This window comes from Trichosurus vulpecula, chromosome 1 (genome assembly GCF_011100635.1).
Source record: "Trichosurus vulpecula isolate mTriVul1 chromosome 1, mTriVul1.pri, whole genome shotgun sequence".
Lineage (NCBI taxonomy): Eukaryota > Metazoa > Chordata > Mammalia > Diprotodontia > Phalangeridae > Trichosurus > Trichosurus vulpecula.
In genome coordinates this window covers 546,984,322-546,996,327 of record NC_050573.1, presented here as the reverse complement: position 1 = coordinate 546,996,327, position 12,006 = coordinate 546,984,322, and positions in this window count along the sequence as shown.

Genomic DNA, 12,006 nt, shown 5'->3' with positions numbered 1-12,006 from the left:
ATCTAATCCAATCCATACCCAAAAAGAGTCCTCACGATAGCGTATCCAAGTGGTCATCCTTGAAGGCCTCTAACACTGGGGAACCATTGCCTCCTGAGAGAGTCCATTCCACTTTTCAGATACTTGAATTGTTAGGATGTTCTCCCCATTAATCAAGCCTACGTTTTCATCTTTGCAACTCATTCCCTTGTTCCAGGATCTGCCCTCTAGAGCCAAAGAGAATGGATCTATTATTGTCTACGAGAGCCCTTCAAACATTTGAAGACAGTGTTCCTTCCCTGGTCATCATGTTGTGCCTACCCTTTTTTTTTTCTGGGTTAAAGGTGCCACTTTCCTCAACTGATCGTTATCCATCGAGTCATTTAAGGCATGGCCTAGACAAGCAACCTGATGCCTGTTCTCTGTTTCGGGTGCTAAAGAAACTAACTCATGAACTTTCAGCTTCTGAGGGACAGAACAGGCAGAAGTGCTTTTAAATAATATCTGCCCCAGCCCCAAGGAAGAGATGAATCATATAGACAGGAAGTTGAGAGAGAGAGAGAGAGAGAGAGACTCTGCTGTGACTGTTGTCAATAATACACAAATGACGACCAGGTCAGGCACCCTAACAAAGGTAGATAGATAGTGAACAGAATCTTATGCACTTTGCAAAACTACTCCTCCCATGCAAAGGACAATGGATTTAGCCATCAAACAAACACCACTGTTCTACCAGGTCCTACCACCAAGATTCTCACTTTCAGAATAATAAGCTATATGTGTGTGTGTATGTATATGCATTTACATGTATATGTGAGTGTGTATGTGTGTACACAGACCATTGTTTTAAAATTTTAGAAGAAAGGGCTTATTTAGCTTCTTCAGTATAAAGGGACCACAAATAACAAAGTACAGTCTTAGGAAGGCAGTGTGACATAGTGATACAGGAGCAAGGTTATCTACAAACCTGCACATTAGGCAGTCTGGAAAATCTTAAGTGAAGGATGTTTGTCTCTGAAATAATGGTGATTTTAAAAGGGAAATGACTCTGAAACATTCAAGGTCTCCATTAAATCCAGCAAAGCAAGGAGATTATGAGTGGAGGCTGAATCTCCAAGGGGACACTTTGGTTTTTAACCACATCATTATCTGTGGGTTATTATCATTACTACAAATACTAATACACTTATTAAGCACTGGAAATGACCCAGGGCAAGTGGGTTTAAGTTCATATTATATCTGTTCTCATTATAAAGTGAAACAGGAGAATGAACAAAGGATAGTGATACAGAATTAGAAATTAAAAGAAAAAAGGGTAATTTAAAATACAAAAAACCAGCAACACTGCAGAATTGAGAGAAAAGTTCCAACTACTTATTGTCAGGAACCTTGATGGAGAGTAGATCTTCTGACCTGTGTTCCGATGCTGTGATTTCTCTCCATTACTTCACCAGAGTTTAAAAAAAAAAAAGATTTCAAGTCACACAGCTGGAAAATAGGAGGCAGAATCTTAACCTTGTGACCCAGGATTCCTTCTGGGTCACAGAATCCTTCAAGTTTCCACGTGGGAAAACCTGCAAGTCTTTTACATGATAATAAGCTGCCTCACCTTAGCTGGGAGCCCAGTGAGGCAGTGTGATGTAAAGGATAGCAGGCCGCTTTTTAGTCTTGCTTCTCACGTATTGATTTGTGTGACCACAACTCAATCTTTCAGTGCTCTATGCAAACCTCTCAGATTATAAATTGCAGACAAGATGCCAACCTACATTGGTAAAGGGGCTTTTTTATTTAGAGCTGTATCAGTGCACATCACCAGCATCAGGGCATTGCTATTGCTGGTTCTTGGCTAATTGCCTTTAAGAGGAGTGTTAGAAGTAGCATAGAACAATGAGAACCCATTTTAATTGTGTAACTATAGCTGCTCCTTGCTCATTCCAGTGTGATTAACTACCTTTGCTTGGGGCTGTGACTTTTATCAAGCATATAAGATTCTATTTAGTAATTGCATGAGGGGCTATTTGGGTTGTATGTTTTATGTCATAGAGCAGGGGAATGCTGTAAATGACATTTGCCTGGACTTTGGCAAAACATTTGACAGAGTCTCTTATTCTATTCTTGTGGACAAGATGGAGAAATGTAGGCTATTAATTAAGTGCAACTAGCACTGGTTGATTAGCCAAGTGCAAAGAGTAGTTATTACTGGTTTGAAATCACTTTCAAAGGGGAACTTTAATGGATTTATATTATAGCCCTGTGTTTAAAAAAAAAAACACTACCTTTACTGATGACTTCAACTGAGGCATGGATCATACGCTTGTCAAATTTGCATATGACACAAGTTAGCTGGAATGACAACCAAATTCAAAAAGATCTTGTTATAATGTTGAATAGAATTGAATATAATTTGCACTGTAAGAAATAATGAATATGAAGAATTCAGAGAAGCTTGGGAAGAGTTGGATGAACTGATACAGAGCAAAATAAACAGAACCAAAAAAAAACCCCTACAATGCCAATAATAATGTAAAAGAAAAATTAAAAGACCTTAGAATTCTGATCAATGCAGTTACCATGAGATGACTTGAAGACCACCTGATGTAATGAACCATGACTTCTTGGTGGAGCAGTGATGGACTACAGGTATGGGGTGAGGCACATATTGTCAGACATAGCCAATGTTGGTTTGTTTGCTTAATTATACTTCTTTGATCAAAGGGGTCTTGAGTGGGAGGGATGACATTGAGAAGTGACACATATTAGGAAGATCATTGGGAAGCTGGAGAGCATTCAGAAGAGAATGGTGAAGGACATTGAGACCATGCTATGAAATTCAACTGAAGTAATTGGAGATGTTTAGCCTGTAGAAGAAAAGACTTTGGGTGTGGGAACTGAAGTTGGAGAGGAATGATAGTAGTCTCCAAGTATTTAAAAGGTTATCCCTTAACATGGAACAGGAATGAGATTTGTATTTCTTGACCCTAAAAAGCAGAAACAAAAGTCTCTAAACTTACTGTTTACCTAATTGACTTTTCTCTGGGAGAAGAAATAATTTGTCTTAATTTAAAAACCCTTCTGCTAAGCCTGAGTTGGGAGGGAAACTTTAGTGTTTAGTTGTTTTTTTTTTCCTTTCCTACCTTCCTGACTTGAAAGCTGAATGAAGAGATGATAAACTGAGATGGTGTTTGTGACAATGGTTTCCACATTTCCGGGTTCTTGAGGTACAAGGAACAATGCCTTAAAGATACAAAGGGAAGTGTGGACCACACACCCCAGCTCATTGTGAAAAGGAAACTGGATAAGAGATCCTAGTCTTCCTTGTGATTTCCCAAGTTGCATTCATTATTAAGTATTTTCTAATTTTTTGTGTGCTAATTTTTGTCCCTGATCTCCCATCACATGTTTTGTTTACATTTTGGCCATTGCATTAATCTCATTTTGATCTGACCTTTGGGACCTTTGTGCCAGGGTCCCTTTCCCATGATAAGTTCCTGCTCTGCACACAACAATCTGGATTTTTCATGGGGACTGTTTCACTCCCCAAAGATCTCTGTCTCTCTCCCTGCCCCCTCTCACTTTTTTCCTTTCTCTTTTTCTGTCTCTTTCTCTCATGCCCCCACCCTGGAATAGAACTCCAGGAAAAGCATCTACAACAAAATTTAGTTATGGCCAATGTCTAGGATTTCTCCAAAAGGTATATGCCTGCAGCAGGTATATCATATATGGGACAGCTATTTATTTTATCCACTACAAAACGGATTTTTAAAATACAAAGGACTCATAACTGCATTTACAAATAAATCATAAGTTAATAACCTATCACCATCATTATAATCAATTCCAAAAGGTAAAATGCATTGTCATTTCTTATAGCACGATGGTATTCCATCACAATCATATACCACCACTTGTTCAGTCATTCCCCAGTAAATGGGCACCCCCTCAATTTCCAAATCTTTGCCATGTATATCCTTTACCAAGGGGCTAGATAGAGCAAATGTCTCACAAAAGGGCCAGAGCTCATGTTCAGCTCCAGGAGTCACTTCTGTTGCACTTGTATTATACTTTTTGTCCCTTCCTCTTTCCTCCACTTTCTACCTTGGCAATGGCTCTCTTTTCACTGACTTTCCTCTCCCTTTAGGAGGAGTTTGACCTACCCCAGCTCCTAGACTTTTATGACTGACTCAATTGAGCATCCCTCTGAATGGTGATGGGACTTGACATGTTGTCAGGAAAACCAAGACAGAGACATGGAGGAATTCCTAACTTCCCTCCAAATGTTTTACACTTCAAAAGTTCCATATAATAATGGGCAAAACCATCAGTGGACAAGTCAAAATGGCATTTCTCAAAATGCTCCTCATTTTGATACCAGAGGAGGCAAAGTATTGGGGCTGAGATTGTAGGTCTCAGCCTCTGGCAAAGTCACAACTTGTTTATGAATGGCACTAACACTTGAGAAGCACAGGCGAACATGATCTTGGATGTACCATTCCCATTTAACAACGGAAGCCTCCTGTTTCCATCCTGCTAGAGGGACCATCTTGTGTCACTCAATTCATAACAGGCAACTCTGAATGAAGGGTAACGGAATGACTGAGTCATCTGTTCAATAACAGGAGCCTAATAACAAGCAAGTGACAGTTTTCCAAAAGTGAAATAGTGACTTGCTACTTTGGGTAACTTATGGCTCCAGAAATCTAATTGGCTATTTTGCCTGGCCACACGTTGATGTCTGCCGAAAGGCCCATTCAGCTTGGTCCTTATAGAAAGGGAGCCTTAAGAGTTTAGACTCTACAAGATCATACTGTTGGACACCCTGCTTTAGGTTTTCCAGAGCTATACCTTATTCTAGATTCCACTCAAAGGAGGTAGACTTTTGACTGACTCAGTACATAAGGACAATGAAAATATCTAGATGGGGAATATTGGTTCTCTAGAACCCGAAGAGTCCAGCTTACCCTGAGCTTACTTTTTAAACTGTGGAGGAGTGAGTGTCAGTAGCTTATTATAGACTATATCCAGAATCATCTGAGTGTCTCTGTCTAGTGTAGTCTCTGAAACTTAACTGCAGAGGTTAGACCATTAATTTTTTGAGGGTTGATCTCCCACCCCCTCTCTCTCCTCTGAACTGATCTAGGGCCTCTGCCTCCATGGTTTCTTCTCACCCAGTCAACATTATATCATTGATATATGGGTATACATCAATTCCCTCATATAATTGGGTTTCTCTTGTGTTTCTGACCGGCAAACTGTGGCAATATAAAAGAAAATTCATATCCTTAGGGAAGGAAGGTAAAGGTATACTCAGCTCCTTCCAAAGTGAAAGTAACTTGGTTAGTCTTAGCCATGAGAATGGAGAAAAGGGCATTAGCAAGTTCATTAACTCTAGACCACTCACATGGGTTCTGGGCTATTTTGACAAGGTCAGAAATAGGCACAGCAACTTAATTCAGTTCTTATTTAAGTTTCCAGTACCATTAACTTTCTTTATCTTTTTCACAAATAAAATAATATACACCAAGTGCTTTGCAAACCTTAAAAGGCTATGAAATATTCATCCTCATCGTCATTCATGAGCCACACAATAGTCAGTGTCAGAGGGATTATAGAAAGATAGATGGTAATGTATTGTTGGTGGAGCTATGAATTGGTATAAGCACTTTGGAAACCAATTTGGAATTATACAAACAACATGTTTAATATATCCATACCCTTTGTCCTAGAGATCCTAGGCATATGCTCCATGGAGGTCATTGGCTAAAAAGAAGGACCCCATATACACCAAAATATTTATAGTAAGATGTGGTGCAGGAGATTTTGAGTGAAGATCAGCAGAGCTAGGCAGGGATAGCAGTTAGCAAAATTTTATTACTATTCACAAGAGGAGGAGAACAGATGCCAACAAGTAGGTCTTTGGTGCATTGCCTCTGACCCTCTGTAGAGGGCAGCACACAGTAGGATGGCTTCCAGATGGGCAATGGTTTTCATACTCCAATTGAAGGTCCAGAGCCCCTCAAGGGTCAAACATATAGAGCTTTAAACAAAGAGCTGAATGGCATCACTAGGAGATTGCCCTATTATTTTTAGGGGAGTATTGTCAAGACTAGTAAAATAAGGATAGTTTCTAAGTAACCTAATAAAGCGTGAAGAACAAGGAACAAGGAATTTAACCCTAATTGTTCCAATCTAGCAAGAGGCTGGCCCAATCTCTGGGTTTATTAGCTTCGTCAAACAAACATGCATGAGGGTAGGGAACACCTGGACCACACATATCAGAACAATTTTCACTGATTCATGCAGAACCTTTTTATGGGAGCAAAGAAATAGAAACAAAATAGGTGTTTATCAATTAAGGAATAGCTAAATAAATTGTGGAATAGGAATGCAATGGACTATTACCATGTTGTAAGATTCAACAAATATGTTGAATATAGAGAAATATGAAAAGACTTAAATGAACTGATGCAAAATCAAGTAAGAAGAGCCAATAAACCAATATACACATAAAGGCAATAATAAAAATGCAAAGAATGATGACCAGAAGAGAAACTTACAAAATTACAATGACCAAGCAGGGCCCTAAAGAAGAGATTTGAGAAAACCCCTCCTTCCACTGCTTTACAGAGGAGGTAGAGGTAGGGCAGGTGGAGTCCATGGGTGGGAAACACTGCAGATTTTTTTGAGGTATTGATCAGTTTTGCTGATTTTTTCCCTTTCTTCTTTAAAAAATTCGTTGTCATATGGGATGGTTCTCCGGGAGGGTGGGAAGGAATATGGGGGAAAATGAGGATATGTAAAAGCAAATATGAAAAAAGTTACAAAATGATGTAACTTTCCTAATTTGGGGAACACATTGTGTGAAGATATAATTTATTCTTTAAAAGTTTGGTAAAATTCTCTGGTAGAAACCATCTAGATTAGGAGATTTTTCTTTAGTAGTTCCTTTTAACAGCTAATAATCCAATGAGACCAGATTATTTAAGATCTCTATTTGGTGTTCTGATAATTTCTATATTGTATATTTTTGTAGATAGTTATTTCTTTTTAATTTTCAGTTTTATTGGCAGATAAGAGTGCACAATAAGTCATTTCTTACAGCACAATTGTATTCCATTATAATCATATACCACAACTTGTTCAGCCATTCCTCAGTTGATGGACATCCCCTCGACTTCCAATTCTCTGCCACCACAAAAAGAGCTGCTATAAATATTTTGGTACAGATTGCATCCTTTTGGGATACAGATCTATTTGATAGTGCTTTGGGTATAGTTCCAGAGTGGTTGGATCAGTTCACAACTCCACCAACAAGTACATTAGTGTCCCAATTTTCCCACATTCCATGCAACATTTATAATTTTCCTTTTCTATCAATATGCCAATCTGATAGGTGTGAGGTGGTACCCCAGAGTTGTATTTCTCTCAACAATAGTAATTTAGAGCACTTTTCATATGACTATACATAGCTTTGCTTTCTTCATCTGAAAACTGCCTGTTCATATCTTTTGATAATTTATTAATCTGGGCGTGACTTGTATTCTTATAATTTGACTCAGTTCTTTATATATTTGAGAAATGAGGCCTTTGTCAGAGACACTTGCTATAAAAGTTGTTTCCTAGCTTTCTGCTTTCCTTCTAATCTTGGTTGCATTGGTTTTGTTTGTGAAAAAAAACTTTTTAGTTGAACATAATCAAATTATCCATTTGACATCTAGTAATGCTCTCTAGCTCTTGTTTGGTCATAAATTCTTGCCTTCTCAATAGATCTGACAGGTAAACTATCCCTTCCTCTCCTAATTTGCTTATGGCATCACCCTTTATGGATAAATCACGTACTCATTTTGACCTTATCTTGATATATGGTATAAGACAATGGTTTATACGTAGTTTCTGCCATACTGTTTTCCAGTTTTCCCAGCAGTTTTTGTCAAATAGTGTTTTTGTCCCAAAAGTTGGGTCTTTGGGTTTATCAAATACTAGATTACTATAGTCTTTTACTACTGTGTTTTATTTACCTAATCTATTCTACCGATTCACCACTTTATTGATTAGTCAGTACCAGATAGTTTTGATGATTACCACTCTATAAGACAGTCTGAGATCTGGTATAGTTAGGCAACCTTCTTTCACATTTTTTTCATTAATTCCCTGGATATTCTTGAACTTTTGTTCTTCCAGATGAATTTTATTATTTTTTTATAGCGCTATAAAATAATTTTTGGTAGTTTAATTGGTATGGCTCTAAATAAATAAACTCGTGCCATTTCAATAAAAACCTTTGTGTTGAGTTTCAACTGGCTATTGAAGGTAGATGCACTGATGAGGGCTAAAATGGATACCTTAAGCCTGGAGTAGTTACCTTTATGGTGTCTAACCTACAAGTGAACCTCAAAGGAGATGCTAAACTTGAGGGATAACTATGGCCAAGGCTATTCACATTTCTGGCACTAAAGACTTTAATGTCCTCTGTCTTCCTGTGATGTTTTGGTGCTGCTCTTCCCCGGTGCAATGTTTCTTCTGGGTCATTCATCTGAGTTTCCTTAGTTTTCTTTGTGTAATTCAACTCTATTGTCATAGGGCTGACTCTAATCTCAGAGGAGAGGGTCTCCCAAAACACCCTTGATTAATTCTTAGGAGCTCACTAGTAGTATATTTTTAAGGCTGTTAGGCAGACCACCAAATGTGTGGCTGGTTCCTCAGATAGCCAACTGACAACTGATAATTCTGTCGAGTTGATTAAGGAACTTCTTTGCACTTACTAAAGGAGTAAAATGAAAAAGTGGAAAATAAATAAAGAATCGGAAACTCTCTGTGTTTTATTATACTGGCCCATCAGAAAGGGATATAAGGAGCCAATAGGCCACTATACAGCTTGTAGTCTGGAAGTATGTTGCTCAAGGTGGGATCCACTCAAGGTTTCACCCCTTAAAAAGGAACTATGAACACAACTGTTCGATGTCTAAAAGGGGCAAAACCATAACTCCTCATTGTCTAGTTACTTACTTACATCTCACACTTCTCAAAAGTGAGTTAGAGGAAGGGCTCAATCAATCAAGGATTAAACCCAAAGAAATGGGCTGGAGCCAGCTCCAAACTGACTCCAGAAAGTTGAGAGTCAGATTTTCATGGTGAGTTTTTATGCCTCGGAAATCAGAAACCAGCAATTGCTTCAAATCAGGGCTTGGTTTATTGTTCTGTTGATTGCCTAGACAAGAAAATGATGGAAAAATATTAATAATGCAATGTTAAAAGCTTGTGTGTTGTTTAGTCATTTTTCACTCATGTCTGACTCTTTTTGACCCCACTTGGGGTTTTCTTGGCAAAGACACTGGAGTCGTTTGCCATTTTCTTCTCCAGATCATTTTACAAATGAAGAAACTGAGACAAACAGGGTGGTTACTTGCCAGGGTCACACAACTAGTAAATGTCTGAGGCTGGATTTGAACTCGGGTAGATGAGTCTTCCTAACTCCAGACTGGGCACTCTACCCACTGTGCCACCTAACTGCCCCCTTGTTGTCTGTACAATATTTTTTTTTCTTCTGGAGAACTGGTTCTTAGCATTTACTAGCATACTCTGGACTCTTTCCTCACTTCATAATCTACTCTGGTTCTAAAGGTAAATAAATTCTGGTTCTATGCCTTTATCAAGGGTGGAAGTATTGCAGAATAGTCAGAGAAAGTGGATAAAAGCACAATTGTTCTTCAAACATAAATCGAGTCTTACATTGGAACATTATAAATCAACCTAAGTGTTATAGGAAATGGACAATTTTAAAACTATACCTTCCCTTTCTCTCATCTCTTTTTTCTCTCACACACACGTATACAAACATACATGCATATACCTAGCTGTACATGTATGCAAGCTACATATGCAGAGAGAATAAAACAGATGGTTGAAAAATTTCATCTCTCAGAAAGCATTAGAGGAAGAATTTCCCTTTTGGAATGAGGACTCCCTAGTCACTGAAAATGCCCAGAACAGCCCTGCCATTTATCCTTTCCTATAGCCTCTCCCTTGCTTTTTCCCATGTACTTTTGAGATGGCATTCATTTTATGCCACACTCCTCAGGTACACACACCATTTATTACTACTTACAGAGCATGATCACAGTGCACAAAGAGAGGGTGTGCGTTTCTGACTTATGGTAGTGAAAAGTTAGATGAATAGTTAAAAAGTGTGGTATTAAAGAGATGCCTGGCAGGAAGTGATTGATGTTCTCCATTATACTCCATTAGATATTTTATTCTTGTTAAATGAAGAGCAGCCAACTTTGTCAAGTATTTTTAGTTCCCTCTGGTCTTATTGGTCCAATCCATTCTCCAGGAAGGCCTGTAAATGGCCACATATGGCTTTGTGTCTGTAGGAGTGATGGCCGTACAGCTGGCTTTCATTGTCCACCAATTTACTGGAACCCCCTTTATTGTGAGCCTGACAGTGCTGGGGAGCCTTGTAGATACAACCAAATATATCTATTTTCTAATTGTCTATTTATCACCTTCCAGGGATTTGTGGGCCTCCTATCTGAAGGCAAAGGGGGGAAGGCCTTGAACAATGATTCTTGTCAAGGCGCTTGCTCACTTTAAATTAGGGTCTAGTTGCTAAATAACTAATTTAGTCCTGCTATCAAGCTGAAAAAGTGGGTATTCAGTGTAAAGTGCCAACTGGGGAATTGATTATGTCTTCCCTCAGTGTGTATGATAAAACTGCCAGGCCTGACAATGGCTGAAGGCTGGAGGCTGTTCCCATGAGGCAGGCGGCATTTCATCATGGAGAATTAGCACAAACTCCACCAAATAGCTTGCAGCTCAGCACGGCAGCTGAATCCCAGGGAGCCACAGCACAGCAGAAGAGGCCCTGACACTCTCCCCCCTCCCTCCCACCCTCATCTCCCCCATGGAGCTGGCTCAGGCTTAGAACGTTTATTGTTTGTAGGATTTCTTTCCTTTTAGACAGGCTCTGTCCTGAACGGGGTACTGGGACCACTTGCCCATGTCACAGAGAAAGAGAGGGAAGGAAATCAGACTGCAGTTCCAATTCCAATTAAATTAAGATTGTTGTAGGTGGGTCAGAATGGAGAATATGAGTGAGAAAGGACAGACCACACTGAGAAGGACAACCTCAGGAAAAGATCTTGGTCTGTACTTGCCTTTCCTCTCATCAATATCCCATCTATCTAGAAAGGGCTTAGAGTGAGTACCAGGGTTACTGGGGGGTCCAACCTCCCCCAAGTAGATTTACAGCTTTGTAATTAGTCATGAAAAGCCTATTTGTCCATCTCCAACATACATGGATGAGGTTTTCTTTTAAAAACAAATCTGTATATTAGAGTTTGAACCCATGTAATTTCTGATATTCCTACCTGCTTTAAATTTCTTTGGTTCCATGAACTTTTATTAAGAGAATGAGGAGTTAAAATACAGGGTAAGGGAGAAGTCACTTTAAAGGCAAAGACCTGTAAAGCAACTGTTTTTATCAGTTTACTTCTGTAGTCGGGCGAAACAATTTATTCGGTGTTTGCTGTTCCATTTTTCTTTGTAATAATATATACATGCAACTACTTGGTGAGTTTTGCCTCATATAGTATGTTATTGACGGAGGCAATTTCTCAAACTTGAAAAATGGTGTTCAGGGTGAACATTGACCTGTAATGAACACTTGTATTAAATGCCCAAGTAGCTCCTTTGACAGGCACTCTGGACAATCTATGACCAAATCTCAGCTGTTCATTCATAGGCAACAATCCCTCATCTCTATCAACATTACTAAATACCTGCTGGAAATCTCCACCAAAGTCATATCATCATCTCAAACTCAATATGTCCAAAACAGAACTCATTATCTTTCCCCTTAAACCTGCCCCTCCTCCTAACTTCACTGTTTCTGCTAAGGGTACACCATCCTTTCAGTCACCTGGGTTTGCAACCAGACTTATGCTCCAGTCTCCTCTCTCCTTCACCCCCCATTTCCATTTAGTTGCTGAGGTTTGTTAATTAGGCTTCCATGATAGCTCTCCCATCCAT